This window comes from Mixophyes fleayi, chromosome 5 (genome assembly GCF_038048845.1).
Source record: "Mixophyes fleayi isolate aMixFle1 chromosome 5, aMixFle1.hap1, whole genome shotgun sequence".
NCBI lineage: Eukaryota > Metazoa > Chordata > Amphibia > Anura > Limnodynastidae > Mixophyes > Mixophyes fleayi.
Window position 1 is genome coordinate 259,988,008 of NC_134406.1, and position 16,922 is coordinate 260,004,929.

Here is a 16,922-nt window from a genome sequence, read left to right on the forward strand (position 1 = left end):
ATTTCGGCCAATTACAGCAGGGGGTGGGGCTAAGATGATGCAATATTTGTGTCATTAAGCCCCGCCCCCACCACTTATCTATTGCAGAGGCGAGAACTGCGAGGTTGCCCCGCTCTCCCGGAAGGTCTCCCAGAAATGCGGGTGTCTCCCGGAATGTCTGGGAGAGTAGACAACTATGCATTAAAGAAAATCAGCTAATGAATCTCTAGAGACTGAAGTGTCTTTTACATTTCTGTCTCCATTACTGAAGTCATGTTGTCTTACCTGTCAGTCTTTGATTAAATCTTGGTCTCCATGATAATGGCCACCTCCATAGGCATCAATACATGGACATAGGACACAATTTCTGATCTGTGTCATCATGCCACAGATGGCGAAGCCAACCACGTCTTGTACTGGCTCAGCATCAGGGAGAATGCCAGACTCTTCAGGGAGTGAGGGAGATCACCCCTATTTCAGGGAGTCTCCCTGACATTCAGAGAGAGTTGGCAAGTATGCCACACACCTTGTCCTGCTGTTGGGGACAGACAGTTGAGAGGTATGCGATTGCGACATTTTGTCGTGTGGGGTAGCGCCAAAATAACACCTACCTCGCACTTGTATCTAATCTCCTGGAGGGGAGGAAAGAGAATTTGGTAAGTATGTGTTATATTCATGCAAAAATTACTGTTTTTTTGGTGGTTCATACCTCCCAACTACCACGATTTAAGCTGAACTCCCCCACCAATGTTTATGTTCCTGTGTTTTTTGAAACTCAGCTCTACTTGTTTTTTTAAAAGGTCACAGCAATCTTTGTCACTCATTTAGTTTTCAATTAAATCATAACAGTATAGCAGAATGGAGGCGTGAACTAGAGCTACTGAGGGTGAAGATGAGAAGGGGACTGTCACGCGTGTATCTGTCGCCATCTTTGTCTCTCCTAATCGCTTATCCTGAAGTACCTGTCTGAGGATGACTCATTGTCCTCAGCCTTTACCATGGGGATACCGCAAGATTAAAACCATACTTACCAACTTTACAATGTTGGTATCCGGGAGCCTGCGAAGGAGGTGGGCGTCATGGGGGGTGGGCTTCCAAAACCCGCGTCATTTTGGACCCGCCCCCGTGACGGCATGACGCAAAATGCGTCATTTGACAGCGGGGGGCAGGGCCAAATGCCGCGATTCACCAGGAATCGCGGCGTTTGTGACCTAATTCTGCCCACTTCACTAGGAAGTGGGCAGATCCGGGATTTTGCCACACTCGCCCGGGAGTCCGGGAGACTCTCTCAAAATGCGGGAGTCTCCCGGAGATTCCGGGAGAGTTGGCAAGTATGCCATATACACAGATAAGCACAGATAAACACAGACAGGATCAAACACAGACATGTAAGCTGTCATATACACAGACAAACACAGACTAACATACATACACAAACACACACAGGATCAAACACAGATATGTAAACTGCCATATACACAGACACATACACACATTCTTACCTTCTTCTGCTGCCTCCTGCATTACACCCATGCTGGCTGTGTGGGAGGAAGGGGCCAGACTGCTGGCAGAGAGCTGTGCTCACACAGCAGGGGACTGACTGGGAGACGATCCTCCCAAGCTACAAGCAGTAGTGGCTGATCCCGGGAGAGGGGCCAGTCACTGTAATCATACAGCATCCCAGGTAGGACAGGGGTTTCTGGGGACTAGGAAACCCCCCCTGGGTGCGCCCCTGACATGAGCTATATATATGTTATTTATTTGTCCTAGACATGAATATTGCAATTATATCATACTGACCAAGTATGAGAACGGAGGGGGTGCGTGGTGGGGTGAATAGTGTCAACACGATGCCAAAATGACGCAATTCCCACGAATCGCATCACGGAGGCTCCATGCAGGTAATATCTCTCATCTCATTCCATTACTTTGTGTTTCTCCTTTTTATTTTCACAACACATGGCAAATACAAGTAGTTTTACGATTCACAACATCCCCATTCCCTACACTACCTAACTTAAACTGGGTGGGTAGGTGGGGTTATTACAACTTGCTTCACTGGAAAGAGTGACAGATGACTGCGACTTTTCGTTTTATTTGCCGCATCAGCCACAGACATGATGTCACTTCCTTCCTTTCCTCTCCCTTAGTTTACTTAACCTGCCTATGATGGGCTCCCAAACCCATATTTTACATAACTCCCCCTACAGGGGAAATCAATATATTCTAAATAACCTTATTAATCCAGCTGTCTGAAATCTGGACAATTGGACATCAAACATTTTCAGTTTCCAAAAGCGGTAGTTTCCTGTGAACCTGGGACATGCGGGAGTCCTATGAAATATTCCTTTACCAGGATTGTTTCATTCAGGAGTTGTTCAATAGAAAACATGTTATATCAGCTGTGGATCCAATGCAGAGTTAAGCAACTTTGGTCTGTCCATCTGTTATGGGTCTACAAGTCCCAGCATGCTCTGCAGACTAAGCCACTTATTTCAGCCTGGCATTTCTCCCGCATCCCAATCTCACAGAGAATCGCGTCATTTGACGCGATTCTCGGTGAATCACGCCATTTTGGAGGGCGGGAGGGGGCGGGGTGAGGCCAATCGCGTCATTTTGGCCACGCCCACCGCGATGCAAATTATTATTTTGCGGGGGGGAGGGGGGGCAAAATGACGTGATTGGCCTCGTCCCGCCCTCCAGTCACGCCCCCTCTCCTGGAAACTTGTTTCCGTATGAGATGTATGCATTTATTTATTTATGCTTAAATATGTGATAAAACCTGGCTTGAGTTTTAAAAGTTTTGCTTTTGCTATGGAACAAGTTACATCCCTGCATACGCGTGTGATAAGTTGTTATATCATACTTGCCCGCTCTCCCGGGAATGTCAGGGAGTCTCCCAAATTGCCGATAGGTCTTCCCGATTCGCCGGAGGGCATGCTTTTATCCCGCACCCTGCCCACTCTGGATTTACGAATGGAGAGGTGCAGTGCGAGGACAGAAGGGGACGGGATGCTGACAATTGCGTCATTTTAGCACTGCAATGCAAATGTGATGGCGGTGGGGAAAAATGATGCGATTCACTGGGATTTGTGTCATGGAGACTCCCATCCTGCCCTCTTCACTAGGAAGTAGACAGGATGCAGGAGAATGATCTGCTCTCCTGGGAGTTTGGGAGACCTACCCGGAATTCGTGAATCTCCCAGACATTTCGAGAGAGTGGGCAAGTATGGCGTAGCTGCGCCCCATTCGCGGCGTACCATGCTTCCATCGCGATATGGCCACACACCATACTTGCCAACTTTTCCTCGTTGGCTTCAGGGAGATCCTGGGGAAGGTGGGCGTGTGGGGGCGGGGATTGATGAATCGCAACATTTTGGCCCCTAAAAGTTTGTCACAATTTTGCGTCAATCGCGTCATTTTGGCCCCGCCCCCCGCAACTTAAATTACGTTTTCACGTAATTTAAGTTGTCCTTCCAGTTTGTTAATGAGGCCCAGAATTTCAAATGTGGGAGCCATATACAAAGGTGCTTATTTAGTAACATGGTGTAATTAGGAACATTTGGTGGATCCTGTAGCTACCAATCAGAGTTGTTGTTTTTCTTCGGGAGTTTAGACCATGAACACTGACATCTTATAGGTTACTATGGGTTGAACCCCTTCTTGCATCTAACACCACGTGACTGATGCAGAATGGGCCGTACATCAGTTTGCGCAGCATATCTGGCGTGAAAATGCTCGACTTAGGCTCAGGTAGTGGCTACACGCATATGCTCTATACTGTATTAAAGGGAAAATAATTGATTCTCCAATGCAGTTGCTAAAAGGGAAAATAAATACATTTATTAATAAAACATTAGTTTAGAATTGGATTACGCAGTGCAGCCAACGTGTTAGCTTGGGATTTCAATACTGAAATCTCCCTTACTGATTGACAGAGTGGGGGTTTTATACCATGCAAACAATGCCTAGGGGGATGTGAAAAGTTCACAAAAATACATAAATTATTACAATGTTATACAGTAACATAGTAACATAGTTGATGAGGTTGAAAAAAGACACCAGTCCATCAAGTTCAACCTATTTTGGATCTCCTGCGATCCTGCACTTATATTTGAAACTGATCCAGAGTAAGCAACCGCCAATCTGTTTCAATTGTGAACATCCCCCCAGACCCAATATTGCAGTCCTATGTTTACCCTATATCCACTACTATCCTTCATTTTAATTAACGGTCATATCCCTGGATACACTTTTCCGCTAAAAATTTGTCTAACCCTTTCTTAAACATATCTATTGAATCTGCCATCACAACCTTCCCTGTCAATGAATTCTATATCTTGACTGCCCTTACTGTAAAGAACCCCTTCCTTTGCTGGTTGTGAAATTTTCTCTCCTCTAACCTTAGGGGGTGACCGCGTGCCCTGTGTATGGTCCTTGGGGTAAAAAGTTCCCATGAAAGTTCTCTGTATTGACCCTTAATGTATTTGTACATAGTAATCATATCTCCTCTTAGACACCTCTTTTCTAAAGTAAACATGCCTAAACTGGCTAACCTTTCCTCATAACTTAATGACTCCATACCCTTTATCAATTATGTCGCCCTTCTCTGAACTCTTTCTAGTTCCAAATGATCTTTTTTATAGAGTGGTGCCCAGAACTGTACTGCATATTCTACAATTTATACAGTGGCAAAATTACACTCTCTTCCCTTGCATCTATGCCCCTTTTTATGCATGCCAATACTTTATTTGCCCTTGCAGCTGCTGCTTGACATTGAGCACTATTGCTAAGTCTACTGTCTATGAGCACTCCCAAATCCTTTAATTACATTTAATTTATAGATTGTGTTCTTGTTTTTGATCCCTAAATGCATCAAAAACAAGAATGCAATCTATAAATTAAATGGAATTAATTCCAAAAAGAAGTTAATTATATTATGCAATAAGTTTTGTCTCTCTGGACAGATGGAATGGTGTTAGGGTTCCCAGTATGAAGACCACGGAGAGTAGGGTGAATAATACCGAGTGTCTTTATTTTGAACACAGGGCACAAAGGTGTACACTAGATGCAGTCAATTGTGAAGCAGCTAGCACAAGTCCGTAAGAACAGCAGGAACAGGATAACAGGATTATCTGGTTTAGCTGAGGAAGCCGGAGACACTGGATACCAGGCTGCGATAGGATAGCTACAAGTAAAGGATACCGGAATCACCAGGTTTAGCTGAGCAGCTGGAGACACTGGATACCACGGACAATTAATCACAGGTAAATCTTAAATAGAAATATTACAATTAGTAAAGTCATATTTAGTCTTAAATCAATAAGGCAACAGATAAAATGCTGACATTTTCCAAGACTCTAAACCTTTCACTTAACACTTATCTTATTATTAAGATATTGAACATTTTCTCCGAGCCGTAACTTAGAAGAAGTCTAGTGCCCTGGGCGAGAAAGACAAATTCCACCCCCCTAGCCCTCAATTTGAACCAAATTAACCTAAAATATTCCTAAATTGCGCTCCCCTTCAGCGTTGCGCCCTGGGCGGTCGCCCCTGTCGCACAGCCCTAGTTACGGCCCTGCATTTTGTAGTCTATCTCAGAATGTTAATCGCGCTGGTTCTCAAAAGCAATTACTATCCACACCTATGTGTTTACATTTGACTTGTGAATACAACAAAAGGCTGTGTTTCTATCAAATATATGTGCAAATCTAGTTTTTACATATAGATTTAGGATTCACAGGTAATACATGAGACTCTAATTAATATTCACAGTAGCTAGTTACTGGCTCTTCCAGGAGGCCAGTACGCTTCCGGACTAGAGTAGGCAAACCTCCCGGATTCGCCGAAATTCACGGCATTCAATTGTGGGGACGAGGCTTAATCATGTCATTAAGCCCCGCCCCTGCTATTCAATGCCACGAATTTTTGCATTTTATAGTGGCAACTGTGACGCAACAATGACACCCCACCCCCTCCTACCCCCCTGTCACAAAATCTCCTGGGGGAGAAGTTTTGAAAGTTGGCATGCATGGTATTATATGAAGCATAATGATAAATTAATTTTTCCCTATAAAACAAAACGTTTACAGAGTGTTAATGGCAGCTGTAAACCTGGCACATATACTACAGCTGCAGAACTGGATCTTGAGATGCATATAACTCAGCATATGGGCAGAAAAATGTTTTAGCGCAAGTTCATTTATGGACTGTAAGTTGTATTCAACTTTCCATCAGTCCCCATATTGTTAAATAATACCCCAAATGTGTCCATGCCTTAGACCTTCGGGTTGAGTCCATTGAATCATGGTAAGAATATTTTTTGGATGTCACGTCTGACCTATTAGCATTGTGTAAACTGAAATATGACTGTCATTTTTAAGAATTATTCCTATTACTTTTACTCCATTCTCCTTGGTGTGGCGAAACGACGACATCTAAAATGAGTTCATTTTCCAGATCGTATGTTTGACTGTTTTGCGTTGTTACAGAACAATAAGCTTTAACAAAAGGAATGAGAAAAAATACAAATATGTTGTGCCTGTTTGTTTATACATTAAGTAAGACAAATTGTATATACCGCTCTTCTGGTCCAATCAAATACATCACAGTCAGCAAATCTTCTCCTGAAGCAATGCAGTAATTTCAATGGATTCTGTATGCTTAGATGTAATGCTTTTCTACAATCTAAAGAGGTGACACCGTGTAATATATTGTTTCTTAAAGGTCCACTAGCACTAAAATGTACGGCTATATCAATATTTATTTTGCACAAGGCCTGATTAGCCAATAGGCTGACTAGGCTGCATCCTAGGGCGCAATATTTTTTGGGGTGCAAAATTGTGGCAGGGAGAGGCATAAACTAATTATTTTAAAATGAAAGAGGATAGTTGTTCTCCAAAGTAAAGAGAAAACATGAGAGAAAATTGTACTAGGGTTATAATCTTGATGTATTCCCATGGTAAAGTCTAACGACAATGGGCCATTAAGGAAAACAAGGCCAAAAAAAAGAAGTAAATCTTCTCCTGGACAAAACAATGTTGCAATGCAAGGGGTGCGAATTAGTTTATTATGTCGCACATAAGTTAAATACTATCTGTTTTTTCATGTAGCACATAAATCCTTGATACCTTCATTTTTACACTGAAATTTAAAGTTAATCTAGGGACATGCCCTACCCCAGCTATAAATCTGTCTCCACATTTTAAATTTACTGCCCCATCCAATGCAACATGGTTTTGCCAAGGTGTAAAGTTACTCATTTTTTACGCTTTGCTCTCCTTAATGACTCAGGCCCAGAGAGAGTACAGTGAGGGCTGTGTAATAGGATTGGAACTATATAAATAAACAATAATAAAATAATAATAACAAGGGCGTGTTCATGTAGACCTGGTGGTAAATTTATCAAGCTGCGGGTTTGAAAAAGTGGAGATGTTACCTAAAGCAACCAATCAGATTCTAGTTATCATTTATTTAGTACATTCTACAAAATGACAGCTAGAATCTGATTGGTTGCTATGGGCAACATCTCCACTTTTTCAAACCCGCAGCTTGATAAATTTACCCCCCGGACTCAGACGTAGATACACCTGTCAAGGGGCATATCTCTTGCAGATGCTGGAGGGCTGGTGCAACAAGACACAATGGTGATGATGTTTTCGATCATCAAACAAAAAATGTTTGTATTTAGTTGAATCTAATTAACTTTTTTGCATTTGTGTTTGTAATTCATTACATTTTATATGGTAAATGTGATTCCTATGTCATTACATTAATATATTGTGTACAAATATGATAATGCGGCTTTTGCATTTACTGCTAACACTGTTTAGCCGTATCTCATTCTCTACGCTTTCTCTATGATCACTGCATGGTAAAAGTGCATGGGTGCATGATAGGACAAAACTCTAGGCAGGAATCCAACCAAGGTAATATATAGAAGCAGGCCAGGCAAGGCATGTACAAGATCTGTTCAGGATAAAAGCATAATATTGGCTGAGTAGCGAGAGTAGCATCTGTCAGGCAGGTGTTTCCTTTTCCATAAGTCAACAAGTTGCAGACATTGCATATAAGACAGACTTAGTGGACACCTGTTGCTTTTGAGAGGAGACAGATGAACAACAGTTGATATGATTGGGAGTAAAATCCCCTAGCCAGAGTGTCAGCACACAGGGGATACGTCCTTGAGGCAGCGCCGGTGCTAGGGTTCACGACACCCTAGGCAAAATTTCGCAGCCGCAACCCCCCCCCCCCCCCCCCCCGCGAACACACTAAACAAAAAATGAGAGTTTACTTACCTTTTCTCTAGCTGATCCGCGCCTTCTTCACGCAGAGGCTGAGTGATGCATTCTGGGAGGAGAGAGGGGCGCCGGGAAAGAACTTTATTCACACTGTCTGTCTGACAGACAGTGAGATACTTCACAGATGCCCCGCGGACACTGAAAAACAGCGGCGGAACCCTCTCCTGAGCCGCTGACTAGATTAGAAAATCTAGTCAGCGGCGCCCTGCAGGTCCCGGCGCCCTAGGCAACTGCCTAAGGTTGCCTAATGGGAGCGCTGGGCCTGCCTTGAGGACCTATGGCTTCTATCAGACAACAATATATATATATTTTACCTTGCATAGTGCATCATATATAGCAATATATCCACCCAATGGGCCTGATTTATTAAGGAAAGTAAAGCAAACAAAATGAGTAACTTTACACCTTGGCAAAACCATGCTGCATTTGAGGGAGAGGTAAATTTAAAATGTGGGGACAGATTTATAGTTGGGGGTAGGGCATGTCCTAGATCCACTTTAAATTTCAGTGTAAAACTAAACCTATCAAGTATTCATGTGCTACATGAAAAAACAACCAGTATTTAACTTATGTGCACATTAATAAACTAATTTGCACCCTTTGCATTGTAACATGGGTTTGTCCAGGAGATAACTTACTCATTTTTTGCCTTACTTTCCTTACTGAATCAGGCTCAATGTGTGTACTTTCATTTTGTGCAAATGAAAGCGTAGAAATGTTTTGCTTAGTAAACAGACCACCCAGGGGCTCCCGAGCATCCAATAATATGAGTAAGGATTGTAAGGATAATAGATCTGGGAAACACTTTTCAAATAATTAAAAATCAGTGATTTCTTATATTTGTTATTAAGGGGTCTATCTATTACTATGCGTCAATAAGGGTTTTGATATTTTTTTGTTTTATCGCTGCATATCATCACCTATTGTCGCTATTTATCAATGAAGTATCGCCATGAAATGATACTCAGCTGCCTCAGTAATACTGGCTCTGAGAGGTAACTTACTACTTCTCCTGGGCAGTTTGAAGGCATATGGACTTACGTGAACGCATGTGTAGTTGTACTGTAAGCTCAGTCTTGGGCTTTCAGTTTTACTTAAAAAAAACATTAATTGTAAAAAATTACTTTATAGATCCATGGGGAAGCTTGCGGCCTGGCAGCACGGTGGCTCAGTGGTTAGCACTTCTGCCTAACAGCACTGGGGTCATGAGTTTGATTCCCGACCATGGCCTTATCTGTGTGAAGTTTGTATGTTCTCCCCGTGTTTGCGTGGGTTTCCTCTGGGTGCTCTGGTTTCCTCCCACACTCCAAAAGCATACTAGTAGGTTAATTGGCTGCTATCAAAATTGACCCTAGTCTCTCCCTGTCTGTCTCCCTCTCTCTCTCTCTGTCTGTGTGTGTGTGTGTGTGTGTGTGTGTGTGTGTGTGTTAGGGAATTTAGACTGTAAGCTCCAATGGGGCAGGGACTGATGTGAGTGAGTTCTCTGTACAGCGCTGTGGAATTAGTGGCGCTAATAAAGGTATTTATCTATAAAGATTAATATAGACTTACATAATGCAGAACATCTGTGTAACATGAAACCACTGAGAGTAATGTAAGTTAATTTGCTAGTTGTCAGCAGCAAAAACACAAACGGGCTCATAACTTGTCGTGTAGGGAAGGACTAATGTAAAAAATCTGTATATACACGTGTCCAGCTCAGAAACTGTACCATATGCGCCAGGCGTACATCAGACATAAGAAGTTTGTATACTTAGGTCCCACAAAAGCATAGAGATGTGGCTGGACAGTGATAATAGTAAATGCCAAACTTATATTACACTACTTGTGCACAATATAATATAATACAATATAACACAAATAATATAGTACAATATAATAATATAATAAAGTGTCTTGACCGGTGGTAGTCATTATTCCGAACAACATAATTGCGACAACAGTGACAGCGACATGAAAATGCCCATTGCCGTAATGACTGACATGGAGGAAATCAGACTTCTTGGAAAACTGCCATAGAACAATTCCAACAAACGAACATACAGGCACTGATATTTATGTCACAAGAAATGGGCAAGGTTACATTGCTGCTGTTAAAGTGGCATTGCGAGGAACCAGCGGCTGTATGATGTTTTTAAAATGCTTAACGGTTGATGACATAACGTCAAACCCTTCTGTCGTAACCTTAAACCTTACGTGCTATAATAAAAGACACCACACAGATTTTTTGTCGACAAATGAAACTCTTTTATTTAAATAACTGCTATTATGATGGTGGGAGAACACTGTGCCTTGCCTATCTGTAAGCACCATTAGCATTTGTATGTTAATGGACAACCGTCCCCAAGGAGCCCCGGAACCCGCACCCCTCTGGCCTAACCTAATGCTCCGCAAACCAGCCCGGCTGAGCTGTGCTTGCACCAAACCTAAGACGAATCCTGAAGGAAACAGGTTCCAAAAGCCTGCTACTATGAATGTGCGCTTCACCCACAGTGTTTATCTTGTACAGTGGTCACCTGCCACCTCAAAGCCACACCAACACTTGAAACCAAGGCCTGCACACTTGGTTTGCCCAACATACCTCCAGGGCTTAACTAGCACCCATACAAATACCATGACCCATGCTCCAGGTCGGCCCAACCTACCTCCTGGGCTTAACCAGCACCCGTACAAATACTACGGCCAGCGCTCAGGATCGGTCCAACCTACCTCTGGGGCTTACCCAGCACCTGTACCAATAAACAAGGCCAGCGCTCCTGGTCCTCCCAACATACCCCTGGGGCTTAACCATCACCCGTACAAATACCACGGCCCATGCTCCAGGTTGGCCCAGGTGCTTAACCAGCACCTGTACAAATTCCATGGTTAGCGCTTAAGATCGGCCCAGCCTACCTCCGGGCCTTACCCAGCACCAGCATTCCAGATCGACAGAAACTCACTTCCGGGGCTACACCAGCACACCCGTACCTATACCACGGCCCGCACTCGAGGCTGGCCCAAACTCTTGTCTTTGCATCTTTTCAGCACCTCCCTGTGAGATCACCAGTCTTTGCATCTTTAACACAGAAGGTAACGAGACATCTCAGCTATAGAGCGAACCGGATCCAGGAGTCGGGAATGGGAAGGAGGGTTTGCCTGTCCTGAAGCCAAGAAAGCTATTATCACTCCTCCCAGTTCTTTTAATTCCTCTGCTCCTCCCTTATGGCACTATCCCTGGTTATCACCACACCTTCTTGTTTTGTTAACCCTCAGTGAACCACACCATTATGTACCTTAGCTTTTATTTTCACCTCAGGCTTAATGCACCCCTCAGTTCTATTTATGAAGAAAATTATAAATTATACACACACCGTGTCCACGCATCGCCCCCTTAATAGCAGCAATGTAACCTTGCCCACTTTGTCGGAATTGTTCAGAAAATCATACCCCACCCGTCTTGACAGTGTTATTTCTAAATATGAAAGTCCCATTTTCAATATAAAATGTAATTAAATACAAACAACCACAAATATACAAATACAATCCGATTAAACACAATACATCTGCTGTTTTTCATCCTTTAAAAATCCAAATGGAAATATTCGTTCCTGCAGTAGTTAAAACCAAAGTGTTAAGTAAAGCGATAGACAGCCATGACTTTTTATAATATAGGCGCTAATGATGTGAGTACTACTAACTGTAGAGGACAATATGCAATCATCTAATTGTGCTGCAATTACATGAAAACACCCTTACGGTACTCGATCTACGCTTTCCTATACCTACCGGCTCTCGTTCCACCTTTCCAGGCATAAGGAGCTGCAAGTCAAACATATCACCTGTCTGCCATTGCTTTCAAAATTCTTTAAATGTACCCTATGGATGGACACTGTTTGTAACAAATTAACCTTGACCAATGACCTCTTCTTCTCAAACAAACTGACCTGCAGCCCTTTCACATGGTGTTCTCCTATTCACCCAGGCTTCCAGGTCTGAAAGCAGACAAAGAGGTGGGGTTGGTCTCCTCCTACCGGTATTCACCAGAGCCCACCGCAAAGTAGGCTGGATTTGACTGCCTTTAGTAGCCGAACTGGCCCTTAGTATGGTAAGCAGAGCACTACAGGTATGTAGCTCTTAAGGCAGAATAGTAAGACAAGCCGAGGTCAGCAGGAGGCAGGTAAACTAAACAGAATCAGCAAGCAGAGGAATATTCAGGAAATGCCAAAGGTCAAAACCAATCTGTAAGCACAGTCCAAAGTCAGGATCCAGATATCCCAAAGTCAGGAACATGCCAGGTAAATAATCTGAAATCAAACAGTAAACAGGAAAACATGCTCAGGAGCTCAGGCAAGCAAATCTGATACTATAGCGAGTGACAGGCAGAGCAAGTTTATATGCTATTTGGAAGTTCAACTCCCCATTTCTGTGATGTCAGCAATCGCCTGATTGCAACTCAGTGAACTTGCTTTAGCTGTACATGTCATGCTGTGCAGTGATAGTTGAATACTGAGTCCTGCATCTAAACACAGGACTCCTGACATGTAAGCATTGTTGGTTCGCATGTGTGCTACAGAAATCCATATCTTATACAAAAAAAGACATATTTCTAACTCTAGAAGCTGTAGGGTGGTAGGATGATCAGAGAAATACAGTTATATCTTCAGCAGCATGAAAAGGTATGTTCACCTTATAATCATCTTACTCCACAGGAGCTGTGGAGTCTACTGAGGACACCCAGCTTACAAAACAACTGCAAGACCTGCAGCTACACACTGGTATGAAGAAAAACTGAAATAGAGCAAAAAGCTGGTGAAGCAGAAGTCTTCTGCTACACAAGATTTAATAACGGCACCAGTCAGAGGAACAAATAAACACTATGCTACAATCACAATAACCACAAATGATTTCAAAGTTACCTGATACATGTAGAACCATGTGTCCACACTTAACCACCACATATTTTTTTTTGTAAACTGCAGTGTATTTTTTTTATATATTCATTTTTTCTAAATCATCGTTGTCAAGCTCCTAAGGGACATGCAGATTGCCCAGTGATCTGTGTAGGTTTCACAGAGCAGGATGCTATTAAATGGGTACCCATTCCCTCTACCTGCTTTTAACAGTTACAATATTAAATTAGTGGTTTAGAGACACAGTTTTAGGGTCTATGGTCTCATTATAAGTTCTATACAGTAACTGATTTCTCCACTCGTCAATGTAAATCACGGTATGGTTTAAAATAATCCTTGTTACCAATAAAGTATGTTAAAACAGAAATCATAGAGAGGTCTGTAACCATACGTGCCAAATTTTTGAAGTTGGAAGTGGGGGGTATGGACCGAAGGGGCTGGACTCGGCAAAATCGCATCATTTTGGCCCCACCCCCATGATGCGATGAGGCTAATGCGTCATTTTACAGCGTGCGGCAGGGCCAAAATGAAGAGATTCCCTGAGAATCGCATCATGGCAGCTCTAATCCTGCCCACTTCACTAGGAAGTGGACAGATGCGGGAGGATGTCATACTCTCCCAGGATACCAGGAGACCTACCTGGAATTTGTGAGTCTCTTGGATATTACGGCAGAGTTGGCAAGAATGTCTGTAACCCATTATTTCAATAGTTAATTAGGGTCTAAGATGTAACAAGTAATATTCTATTCTTGATAGGTAAAAAGCAATATTGAATTAGCTGTGAATGGTAAATTATAACTTCAAATCTCGCTGACACTAATGTCTCCAAAGATCCCATGATGCACTGCACTCCCCGGAATGTGAAGAGATACTGTTATGTACTGAATACCCCAAGCAGCTTTTTTTCTGTTCTATCAGTACCACCTTTGTAATAAGAATAATTGTATTAGGTTGATGTAATAACATTTATGCTTTCTGCGAAAAAAAATCCTGCAGGATTGATATAGAGGCCACCTACAATTTACAGTACTGCATTAATACCCCCCAAAAAATAATATAGTGATATCTACGGACGGTACAATTGTTCAAATTGCAAACTTCGAAAGTCTAAGGGCTAGATTTACTAAACTGCGGGTTTGAAAAAGTGGAGATGTTGCCTATAGCCATCAATCAAATTCTAGCTTGCATTTTGTAGCATGTGCTAAATAAATGATAACTAGAATGTGATTGGTTGCTATAGGCAACATCTCCACTTTTTCAAACCTGCAGTTTAGTAAATATATTCTTAAGGGTCTATTTACTAGACTGCGGGTATAAAAAAGTGGAGATGTTGCCTATAGCAACCAATCAGATTCTAGCTGTCATTTTGTAAAATCTACTAAATAAATGATAACTAGAATCTGATTGGTTGCTATAGGCAACATCTCCACTTTTTCAAACCTGCAGTTTAGTAAATATACCCCCAAAAGTTTCTGTACCTAACTCAAACTTACTTCATTAGCAGACTTTGCACACTCGAAAAAGAAATCCATATTTCTTTCTGACTTTTTTTTTTTTTTTGCAGAATGGCTTAATAATGTTAAAATCTATTTCACATCCAATTTTCTTGTCCTGCAAGAACATTCTCAGACAGGGTAATACAATGCATTGTGTGGTATCAATTGCCTGGATCACTTGTTAACAGAGACTCCTTTCACTGCTAATATTATTGCCTTGTAAGGAGCAATTGAAAGCGTGTGAGTCCTTTATGTAGGACGACTTAATGCTCTTTGGAACCCGTCACAATCGGGAACAGGCATTTTAGAGGTATGATTGCAGTTTAAGAAGATTAGCACATTTTTTGTGCAAAGAAAAAACAGGCTCGAGATTGATAACTGAGCTTTGCCGACTGTTACAGTGAATGAAGAAGTCTCAATAGTTTTATCCTCAGATATTCCAGAAACTTAAAACTTGTGCTAAGTTTTTAAACTTTTTGTATTAGAATTTGAAGACCTTCTATCTATCACACAGGTTATAGATCTGCAGAATCGCCCCCAAACGGTGTTCTAACACCCATACACAGCTATGTTTTGCCACCACCTATTGAATAAGGGCAATATAACCCCAATTTACTGCCCCACACTGGCACACAATGCTCCTTGTTGTAAACAGGTTAGCAATGCACACACCGGCAATCAAAGGGTTAACACTTTACACCTGGAGACTCTGTTAGATTGAGACCACAGGAGCTGAAAATCAGCCCCTTCATACCCAGGCTTTTTAAGCAAACTGAAAGGGATGGCATTCATAGGGGCAGTGTATATGCTAATGTGGGGGAGGAAATGTCCCCTTGGTGTCAACTATGGTTCGCTCAAAAATATTCCAAAAGATTTGACCATTTCCAGATATATCCCAGAGACATAACTCTACCTTCAATAAACCAGTCATAACCCCCACACATTTATATACCACATATGATGGAATTACAACAATATCAAATATCATTTAAAAAGACACGTGACTACTGCGGTTTACATGTACAGTTGGTATCTATACTCAGGCCCGGCGCTCCCATTAGGCAAGGTTAGGCACTTGCCTAGGGCGCTGGGCTCTGGAGGGCGCCTGGAGGGCGCCACAGAACTGGAAATTAATTTTAAAACTGCGGCGACCGCTGACCATACCTGTCACGGCCGCCGCACAGCATTCAGATGCATGGGGAGGGGGGGAAGAGGCTATTGCTCACCACCGCCGCCTCTCTGCTCCGTCTCCTCCCCTCCACTCACTAGTGTCAGTGAGTGGAGGGGAGGAGACAGAGCAGAGAGGCGGCGGTGGTGAGACAAGGTAAGAAAAGACGGGGTGAGGGGGGAGGAGGGAGGAGGGCGCCGATTTTTGCGGGGGGGGGGGGGAGAGGGCGCTGATTTTGCCTAGGGCGCCATGGACCCTAGCACCGGCCCTGTCTATACTAGCACACTGATTTCCCACAATATGAAATATGAAGGCATGTTCTTTAAAGTTTCTATATACCTGCATAGATAGCCTACATGTTTTGCATTTGCCTACAAGGTTCCACCAGGGTGGTACTCAGTTTTTACCATACCTCTTTAAAAGGAAGTCTGCTCTGAATAGGAAGTGGCATGCAGTATCAAGGGCAATGCATGGCTGTGATCTCCATATGATAAGTTATCTTACTGACAAGATGTCTGCTGAACCTAATTACCTCCCACTGGGCTAATTGACCAAATGTTTTTAAAACATTTTGTCTGAGGGGTAATCATGTACATTCCTATTTATAATTGATATATTTTATTTGGGGCTCTCACCCTGACACAGAGTATCACCCGATATGTCCAGTTTTTTCTATATTCCAACTGTATAAGTTATCCAAGTTTTTATTTCCAGGTTAGCAGGGACCATATAGTAACCCAGTGGACAGGGAGACACCTCCAAATTAGTATGTTATTTTTTTTTACCTTACCTCCCAACTCTCCCTGTTTCAAAGGATTTACGAAATTTACGAGAATGTGCCTTATTCAGTGCATATGCCTTTTGCATCTATTTTTGTGCTCATGTGTCACATGTCAAGCATATCGAACAGAATTTGCAGGTGAAGATGGCAGCCTGCGGCAATGTGGAGTTTTGTCTCTTCTAATGGGAGGAGCTGTTTTGGTTGGGGTGTTCATTGCTGAGTGGGGCTGTGACAGGATGGATCGCCTATACCACCCTGTCTGTTGTTGCTGGGAACCGGCTGGGCTTACTTTGCCACCATTCCCTTTCG

At 42.6% G+C, this 16,922-nt stretch overlaps 1 long non-coding RNA gene across 1 annotated transcript; it reads left to right on the forward strand.

Annotated features, from left to right (window-relative positions):
- The first annotated feature begins 262 nt into the window (after nucleotides 1-262).
- On the forward strand, nucleotides 263-13,459 carry LOC142157892 (uncharacterized). The gene is made up of 3 exons (XR_012692679.1): nucleotides 263-635; nucleotides 5,028-5,246; nucleotides 12,968-13,459. It is a non-coding gene; the product is annotated as an uncharacterized LOC142157892 (long non-coding RNA).
- The last annotated feature ends 3,463 nt before the right edge of the window (nucleotides 13,460-16,922 follow it).